Source organism: Hordeum vulgare, chromosome 7H (assembly GCF_904849725.1).
Source record: "Hordeum vulgare subsp. vulgare chromosome 7H, MorexV3_pseudomolecules_assembly, whole genome shotgun sequence".
Classification (NCBI taxonomy): Eukaryota; Viridiplantae; Streptophyta; class Magnoliopsida; order Poales; family Poaceae; genus Hordeum; species Hordeum vulgare.
Genome location: NC_058524.1, coordinates 532013790 through 532022852, shown reverse-complemented (window position 1 = coordinate 532022852; position 9063 = coordinate 532013790).

Below are 9063 nucleotides of genomic sequence, written 5' to 3'. Positions count from 1 at the left end.
ATGCCCCGCTGGTCAATGGTTTATTCCTCGTGAATCTCGAACGCGATGTTACACATATTCATAGTGTGAGTACCAAAAGATGTAAAGTTGGTAATGATAGTCCCACATACTTGTGGCACTGCCGCCTTGGTCATATTAGTGTCAAGCGCATGAAGAAACTCCATACAGATGGACTTTTGGAGTCTCTTGATTTTGAATAATTTGACACATGCGAACCGTGCCTCATGGGCAAGATGACCAAGACTCTGTTCTCAGGAACAATGGAGCGAGCAACCAACTTGTTGGAAATAATACATACCGATGTATGCGGTCCAATGAGTGTTGAGGCTCGCGGTGGCTATCGTTATGTTCTCACCCTCACTGGTGACTTAAGTAGATATGGGTATGTCTACTTAATGAAGCACAAGTCTGAAACCTTTGAAAGGTTCAAGGAATTTCAGAGTGAGGTAGAGAATCAACGTGACAAGAAAATAAAGTTCTTACGATCTGATCGTGGAGGAGAATATTTGAGTCACGAGTTTGGCACGCACCTAAGGAAATGTGGAATTGTTTCACAACTCACGCCGCCTGGCACACCGCAGTATAACGGTGTATCTGAACATCATAATCGCACTTTATTGGATATGGTGCGATCTATGATGTCTCTTACTGACTTACCATTATCATTTTCGGGGATATGCATTGGAAACTGCCGCATTCACCTTAAATAGGGCACCGTCTAAATCCGTTGATACGACACCGTATGAATTATGGTTTGGCAATAAACCTAAGCTATCATTTTTTAAAGTTTGGGGTTGCGATGCTTATGTGAAGAAACTTCAACCTGAGAAGCTCGAGCCCAAAGCGGAAAAATGCGTCTTCATAGGATACCCTAAGGAAACTATTGGGTATACCTTCTATCTTAGATCCGAAGGCAAGATCTGTCTTGCCAAGAACGGATCCTTTCTAGAGAAAGAGTTTCTCTGAAAGAAGTAAGTGGGAGGAAAATAGAACTTGATGAGGTAATTGTACCTCCTCTCGAACCGAGAGTAGTGCAGCACAAGAAAATGTTTCTGAGGTGCCTGCACCGGCAAGCAATGAAGTTAATGATGATGATCATGACACTTCGGATCAAGTTGCTATTGAACCTCGAAGGTCCACCAGGACACGTTCCGCACTAGAGTGGTACGGCAACCCTGTCATGGAAATCATGTTGTTGGACAACACTGAACCTTCGAACTATGAAGAAGCGATGGCAGGCCTAGATTCCAACAAATGGCTTGAAGCCATGAAATCCGAGATAGGATCCATGTATGAGAACAAAGTATGGACTTTGGTGGACTTGCCCGATGATCGGCGAGCCATAGAAAATAAATGGATCTTTAAGAAGAAGACTGGCGCAGATGGTAATGTGACCATCTATAAGGCTCGACTTGTCACTAAGGGTTACCGACAAGTTCAAGGGATTGACTACGATGAGACCTTCTCACCCGTAGCGATGCTAAAGTCGGTTCGAATCATGTTAGCAGTTGCCGCATTTTATGATTATGAAATCTTGCAAATGGACGTCAAAACGGCATTCCTGAACGGCTTTCTTAAGGAAGAATATATTATGATGCAGCCGTAAGGTTTTGTCGATCCTAATAATGCTGACAAGGTATGCAAGCTCCAGCGCTCCATCTATGGATTGGTGCAAGCATCTTGGAGTTGGAACATTCGCTATGTTGAGGTGATCAAAGCGTTTGGGTTTGTACAGACTAATGGAGAAGCTTGTATTTACAAGAAAGTGAGTGGGAGCTCTGTAGCATTTCTCATATTATATGTGGATGACATATTGTTGACGGGAAATGATATAGAACTTTTGGAAAGCATAAAGGCCTATTTGAATAAGAGTTTTTCAATGAAGGACCTTGGAGAAGCTGCTTACATATTAGGCATCAAGATCTATAGAGATAGATCAAGACGCCTCATTGGTCTTTCACAAAGCACATACCTTGACAAGATATTGAAGAAGTTCAATATGGATAAGGCTAAGAAGGGGTTCTTGCATGTATTACAAGGTGTCAGGTATAGTACGACTCAACGCCCGACCACGGCATAAGATAGAGAAAAGATGAGTATTGTCCCCTATGCTTTAGCCATAGGCTCTATTATGTATGCCATGTTGTGTACCAGACCTGATGTGAACCTTGCCATAAGTTTTGTAGGGAGGTACCAAAGTGATCCAAGAGTGGATCACTGGACAGCGGTCAACAACATCCTGAAGTACCTGAAAAGGACTAAAGATATGTTTCTCATTTATGGAGGTGCCGAAGAGCTCGTCGTAAAGGGTTACGTCGATGCTAGCTTCAACACAGATCCGGATGACTCCAAGTCACAAACCAGATACGTGTATGTTTTGAATAATGGGGCAGTCAGCTGGTGCAGTTGCAAGCAAAGCGTCGTGGCGGCATCTACATGTGAAGTGGAGTACATACCTGCTTCGAAAGCAGCACGGGAAGGAGTCTGGATGGAGGAGTTCATCACCGACCTAGGAGTGATTCCCAGTGCGTCGAGCCCGATGACTCTATTTTGTGACAACACTGGAGCTATTGCCATTGCAAAGGAGCCCAGGTTTCACAAGAAGACCAAGCACATCAAGCGTCGCTTCAACTCCATTCGTGGATACATCCAGGATGGAGATATAGATATTTGTAAAGTACATTCGGATCTGAATGTCGCAGATCCGTTGACTAACCTCTTCCACGAGCGAAACATGATCAGCACCATAACTCTATGGGTGTTCGATTCATCACGATGTAACTAGATTATTAACTCTAGTGCAAGTGGGAGACTGTTGGAAATATGCCCTAGAGGCAATAATAAAGTGGTTATTATTATATTTCCTAGCTCATGATAACTATCTATTATTCATGCTATAATTGTATTAACCGAAAACTGTGATACATGTGTGAATATATAGATCACAATATGTCCCTAGTGAGCCTCTAGTTGGCTAGCTCGTGGATCAATAGATGATCATGGTTTCCTGATCATGGACATTGGATGTCATTGATAACGGGATCACATCATTGGGGAATGATCTGATGGATAAGACCCAATGCTAAGGATAGCACTAGATCGTATTGTTTGTCTGCTAATGCTTTTCTAATGTCAAGTATCGTTTCCTTAGACCATGAGATTGTGCAACTACCGGATACCGTAGGAGTGCTTTGGGTGTATCAAATGTCACAACGTAACTGGGTGATTATAAAGGTGCACTACAGGTATCTCCGAAAGTGTCTGTTGGGTTATACGAATCGATACTGGGATTTGTCACTCTGTGTGACGAAGAGGTATCTTTGGGCCCACTGGATAAAGCATCATCATAATGAGCTCAATGTGACTAAGGAGTTAGCCACGGGATGATGTGTTACGGAACGAGTAAAGAGACTTGGCGGCAACGAGATTGAACAAGGTATAAGGATACCGACAATCGAATCTCGGGCAAGTATCATACCGGTAGACAAAGGGAATTGCATACGGGATTGATTGAATCCCCGACATCGTTGTTCATCCGATGAGATCATCGTGGAACATGCGGGAACCAACATGGATATCCAGACCCCATTGTTGGTTATCGACCGGAGAGGTGTCTCGATCATGTCTGCATGCTTCCCGAACCCGTAGGGTCTACACACTTAAGGTTCGATGACGCTAGGGTTATTATGGGAATAGTGTATGTGGTTACCGAAGGTAGTTCGGAGTCCCGGATGAGATCACGGACGTCACGGGGAGTTCCGGAATAGTCTGGAGGTAAAGATTCATATAAAGGAAGTGAGGTGTTGATCGCCGGAAGAGTTCCGGAGATCGTCGGTAACGTACCGGGACCACCGGAAGGGTTTCGGGGGTCCACCGGGAAGGGCCACCGGCCCCAAAAGGCTACATGGGCCAAGAGTCAAAGGTAACCAGACCCTAGATGGGTTGGTGCGCCTCCCACCTCAGCCCAAGGCGCACAAGAGGGAAGGGTGGGCTAACCCTAGGCATGGTGGGCTTGCCTTGGGTGGCAAGCCACTCTAGGGCGCCACCTCCTCCTCCACTTGGCCACCGCCCCTTACCCATCTAGGGATGTTGCACCACCTAGGGTGGAAACCCTAGGGGTGGACACCCTCCACCCTCTCCTCCTATATAAACCCAAGGGTTTGGGGTTGTTGGACACACAAGATTTCACCTCTCCACAGTGCAGCCCTACTCCTCCTCCTCCTTGTCCTCCGTAGAGCTTGGCGAAGCCCTGCCGGAATACCATGCAGCTCCACCGTCACCATGTCGCCGTCCTGCCGGAGCTCTCACCGGGCTGCACGTGTGTTGAACGCGGAGGCGCCATTGTTCGGTGCTTAGATCGAAATCCACCGCGATCTGAATCGCTGCGAGTACGACTCCATGAACCGTGTTCTAGCAACGCTTCCGCTTAGCGATCTTCAAAGGTATGAAGATGCTCTACTCCATTGCTCGTTGCTGGTTTCTCCTAGATAGATCCTTGTGAAGCGTAGGAATTTTTTTGAAATTACTACGTTCCCCAACACTGAGCACATGTTCGCTGACAGACCCGTTCTCCTCCATTTTGCAAGCATGGAACTTATCGAAGGTCTCATACCTCTCGATCCAGACATTCTTCTCAAAGATAAATTTCAACTCCTGGAACATCTCATATGCTCCATGACGTTAAAACATCTTTGAAGTTCCGGTTCTAAGCCATACAAAACTGCACATTGAACTAATGAGAGGTCATCCTTGCGCGTCTACCAGACGTTCATAACTTCCGCAACGCAGGTTGGGGTGGTTCATCACCTAGCGGTTCATCAAGGACATATGACTTTTGGGAAGCCGTGAGGCTAAGCCTCAGATTACGGGCTCCGTCAACAAAGTTGCTTCCATCATCTTTCAACTTAGCTTTCTCTAGGAACGCATTAAAATTCAGGGTTGCTACTGCGCTAGCCATTGATCTACAACATAAATTTTTGCAAAGATTACTTAGACTATGTTCAAGATAATTGAGTTTAGCTAGTCATATTACTAATAAACTCCCACTCAAATAGACATCCCTCTAGTCATTTGAGTGACGCATGATCCAAATCGAGTAACTCAAGTCCGATCATCACGTGAGTTGAGATTAGTTTCAATGGTGAACATCTCCATGTTGATCATATCAACTATATGATTCATGCTCGACCTTTCGGTCTCATGTGTTCTGAGGCCATGTCTGTACATGCTACGCTCGTCAAGTTTAACCCGAGTGTTCCGCGTGTGCAACTGTTTTGCACTCGTTGTATGTGAACATTGAGTCTATCACACCCGATCATCACGTTATGTCTCGAAAAGACGAACTGTCGCAACGGTGCACAGTCGGGGAGAACACAATTTGTCTTGAAATTTTAGTGAGGGGTCACCTTATAATGCTACCATCGTCCTAAGAAAAATAAGGTGCATAAAAGTATTAACTCACATGTAAATCATAAGTGACATGATATGGCCATGAAATTGTGCTTCTTGATCTCCATCACCAAAGCACCGGCATGATCTCCATCATCACTAGCGCCACACCATGATCTTCATCATCATGATCTCCATCATTGTGTTGCCATCGAGGTTGTCGCGCTAACTATGTTGTTACTACTAAACCTACTACTAGCGATAAAGCAAAGCATCACTAAGCGCAAAAATAATTAAAAACACCCCTATGGCTCCTGACGGTTGGCGTAGCATCGACGTGCAAGTCAATATTTAACTATTACAACATGATCATCTCATACATCCAATATATCATATCATGTCTTTGGCCATATCACATCACATTCATACCCTACAAAAACAAGTTAGACGTCCTCTAATTTGTTGTTGCATGTTTTACGTGGCTGCTATGGGTATATAGTATGATCGCATTTTACTTACGCATAACCACAACGGTGATATGCAAATTGCTATTTAACCTTCTCCAAGGACCGCCTCGGTCAAATCCGATTCAACTAAAGTTGAAGAAACAGACACCCACCAGTCATCTTTATGCAACAAGTTGCATGTTAGTCGATGAAACCGGTCTCTCGTAAGCACACGAGTAATGTTGGTTTGGACTGCTTCAATCCGACAATACCGCCGAATCAAGAAAATACTAAGGAGGGCAGCAAATTGAACGCCAACGCCCACAAACTCTTTTGTGTTCTTCTCGAGATATCATCTACGCATAAACCTAGCTCATGATGCCACTTCGGGGAACGTTGCATGGGAAAGAAAAAAATCCGTACGCACACGAAAGACCTATCATGGTGATGATCATCTACGAGAGGGGAGATCGGATCCACATACCCTTGTAGATCGCTAAGCAGGAACCGTTAAGAAACGTGGTTGATGTAGTCGAACGTCTTCGTGATCCAATCACGATTTATCCCACGAACTCCGTCCCGATCTAGTACCGAACGGATGGCACCTCTGCGTTCAACACACGTACATCTCGGTGAAGATCTCCACCTTCTTGATCCAGCAAGAGGGGCGAAGAGGTAGCTAAATTCTCCGGCAGCGCGACGGCGCGATGGTGATGTTGGTGGAGCTACTCCGGCAGGGCTTCGCCGTGCCGGACTAATCTAGCTACAGGGGTGTCGGAGTTGTGGACGGAGAGAGGGATGCACTTTGGCTTGAGTGCGAAAAGCCTCTCTCACCTCCATTATATATAGGAAGGGGGCGGCACCCTAGGGAAACCCTAGGGTTTAGGCCGGCGCAAGAGGGAGAGGGAGGAGTCCTCCTCCAACTCCACTTGGAAGGAGGAGTCCTCCTTCCCCAAATCGGATTGGCCTCCTCTCCTTGCCTTTTCTCCTGCTTCGTCCGACCTAGGCCCTCTTGGGATGGCCACCAGCTCACTAGGGGTTGTGCGCCACCCTTGGGCCCCTTTTGGTCTCCTCCCGGGTGAGTGGCCCCTCCCGGTAGAACTCCGGAACCCATTCGTCACTCCCGGTACTTTACCGATAATGCCCGAAAACCTTCCGAAAGCCAAATGGATACTTCCTATATATCAATCTTCGTCTTCGAACCATTCCGGAAACCCTATGATGTCTGGGATATCATCCGGGAATCCGAACAATCTTTGGTTACCAACATCAATAATTCAGCTATACTCAAACATCACCACACCTTAAGTGTGCAGACCCTGCGGGTTTGAGAACTATGTAGACATGACCGAGACACTTTTTCAAGAAAGCGCAAATGACATTTGCGTTTTCATCATTGAAAAGGCAGAGTTTGGCTTACACATGTCAATGAAAAGGCAGAAATGACAAATGATCGAGACACTCTCCAGTCAATATCCAATAGTGGGACCTGGATGCCCATATTGGATCCTACATATTCTACGAAGATCTTATCGGTTGAACCTCTATGTCAAGGATTCATTTAATCCCGTATATCATTCCCTTTGTCCTTCGATATGTTACTTGCCTGAGATTCGGTCATCGGTATCCCCATACCTATTTCAATCTTGTTACCGGCAAGTCTCTTTACTCGTTCCGTAATACAAGATCTTGTGGCTAACTCTTTAGTCACATTGCTTGCAAGGCTTGTTTGTGATGCTGTATTACCGAGTGGACCCCGAGATACCTCTCCATCATACGGAGTGACAAATCCCAGTCTTGATCCATGCTAACTCAACGGACACCTTCGGAGATACCTGTAGAGCACATTTATAGTCACCCAGTAACGTTGTGACGTTTGATACACACAAAGCATTCCTCCGGTGTCAGTGAGTTACATGATCTCATGGTCATAGGAATGTATACTTGACATGCAGAAAACAATAGCAACAAAATAGCACGATCACATGCTACATTTATAGTTTTGGTCTTGTCCATCACATCGTTGTCCTAATGATGTGATCCCGTTATCAAGTGACAACACTTGTCTATGGCTAGAAAACCTTAACCATCTTTTATCAATGAGCTAGACAACTAGAGGCTTACTAGGGACAGTATTTTGTTTGTGTATCCACACATGTATTTATGTTTCCATTCAATACAATTATAGCACAGATAATAAACGATTATCTTGAAACGGGAAATATGATAATAACTATTTTATTATTGCCTCTAGGGAATATTTCCAATGGTTTTTACAATCCTGATAGTGAAGATTCTACGATTTGCGCTCCTGCCATCGGAGCTCTGATTAGATTCACAATCACGATTCTGACAACATTGGTTCCTTGTGTGTTTGCCTTCCACTCAATATAGACCTAGTTGAAGAATTTGGTGTCTTGCACATTGACAAAAGGGAAGGAAAAGGAAAAGGTGATAGAAATGAGACAACTACTTCCAAATTTGTTGTAAGCAGGTCCATCTCCAAAACTTGATCATCTTATCTTCTTAAAGGTACAAATCTGTTGTAAACTTGTAGTTTGGATAAAAACATCTATTGATAATAATGCAATTTTCATTGGGATTGTGCAGCTTGGAGCCTTGGAGGGTTGGACCATTATGAAAACATGAAGGTGGAGCCGTGGAGGAATGGTGACATGAAGATGGAGTGCACTTGGCTAGTTGCAAGACTTTTGTGTGTGGTTGTTTGCTATTGCTCTTAAGTACTTACGCGAATCTCGCGTGTGTCGTTGTGAACTACGGTTGTCCTGAACTTCTATTTGTGGTCATTTTGTTGGTATGAACTTATGGTGGTGCTCAGATACTTCTGAATTATTATTATTTTTGGTTATTTTGCTGTCATTTATTGTTATGTTTTCATTTTGTTCAATTGCTGCTGAAATACCGTTGTTATGCTGCAGAAATCTCAATCTGAATTGATGTTATGTTGCTGTTATGTTGCACAAACCTGAATTGATGTTTATGTTGTTGTCTATGCTATTGTAAAGCTTCATAAATGAGTCCATATGCTGTATAAATGCTTTGCAAAATCTGAATTTATGCTGTCAATTGTGCTCATTGATGTGTATTTCGGGTATACCCGAAAAACCTGAACCCGAAATTTCAGATGCCTGAATTTTCGGGTAATGAAGTCCAAGGACAAATTATAGGTGTCAAAACTCAGAACCTGAATTTTTTTAAACCTGAATTA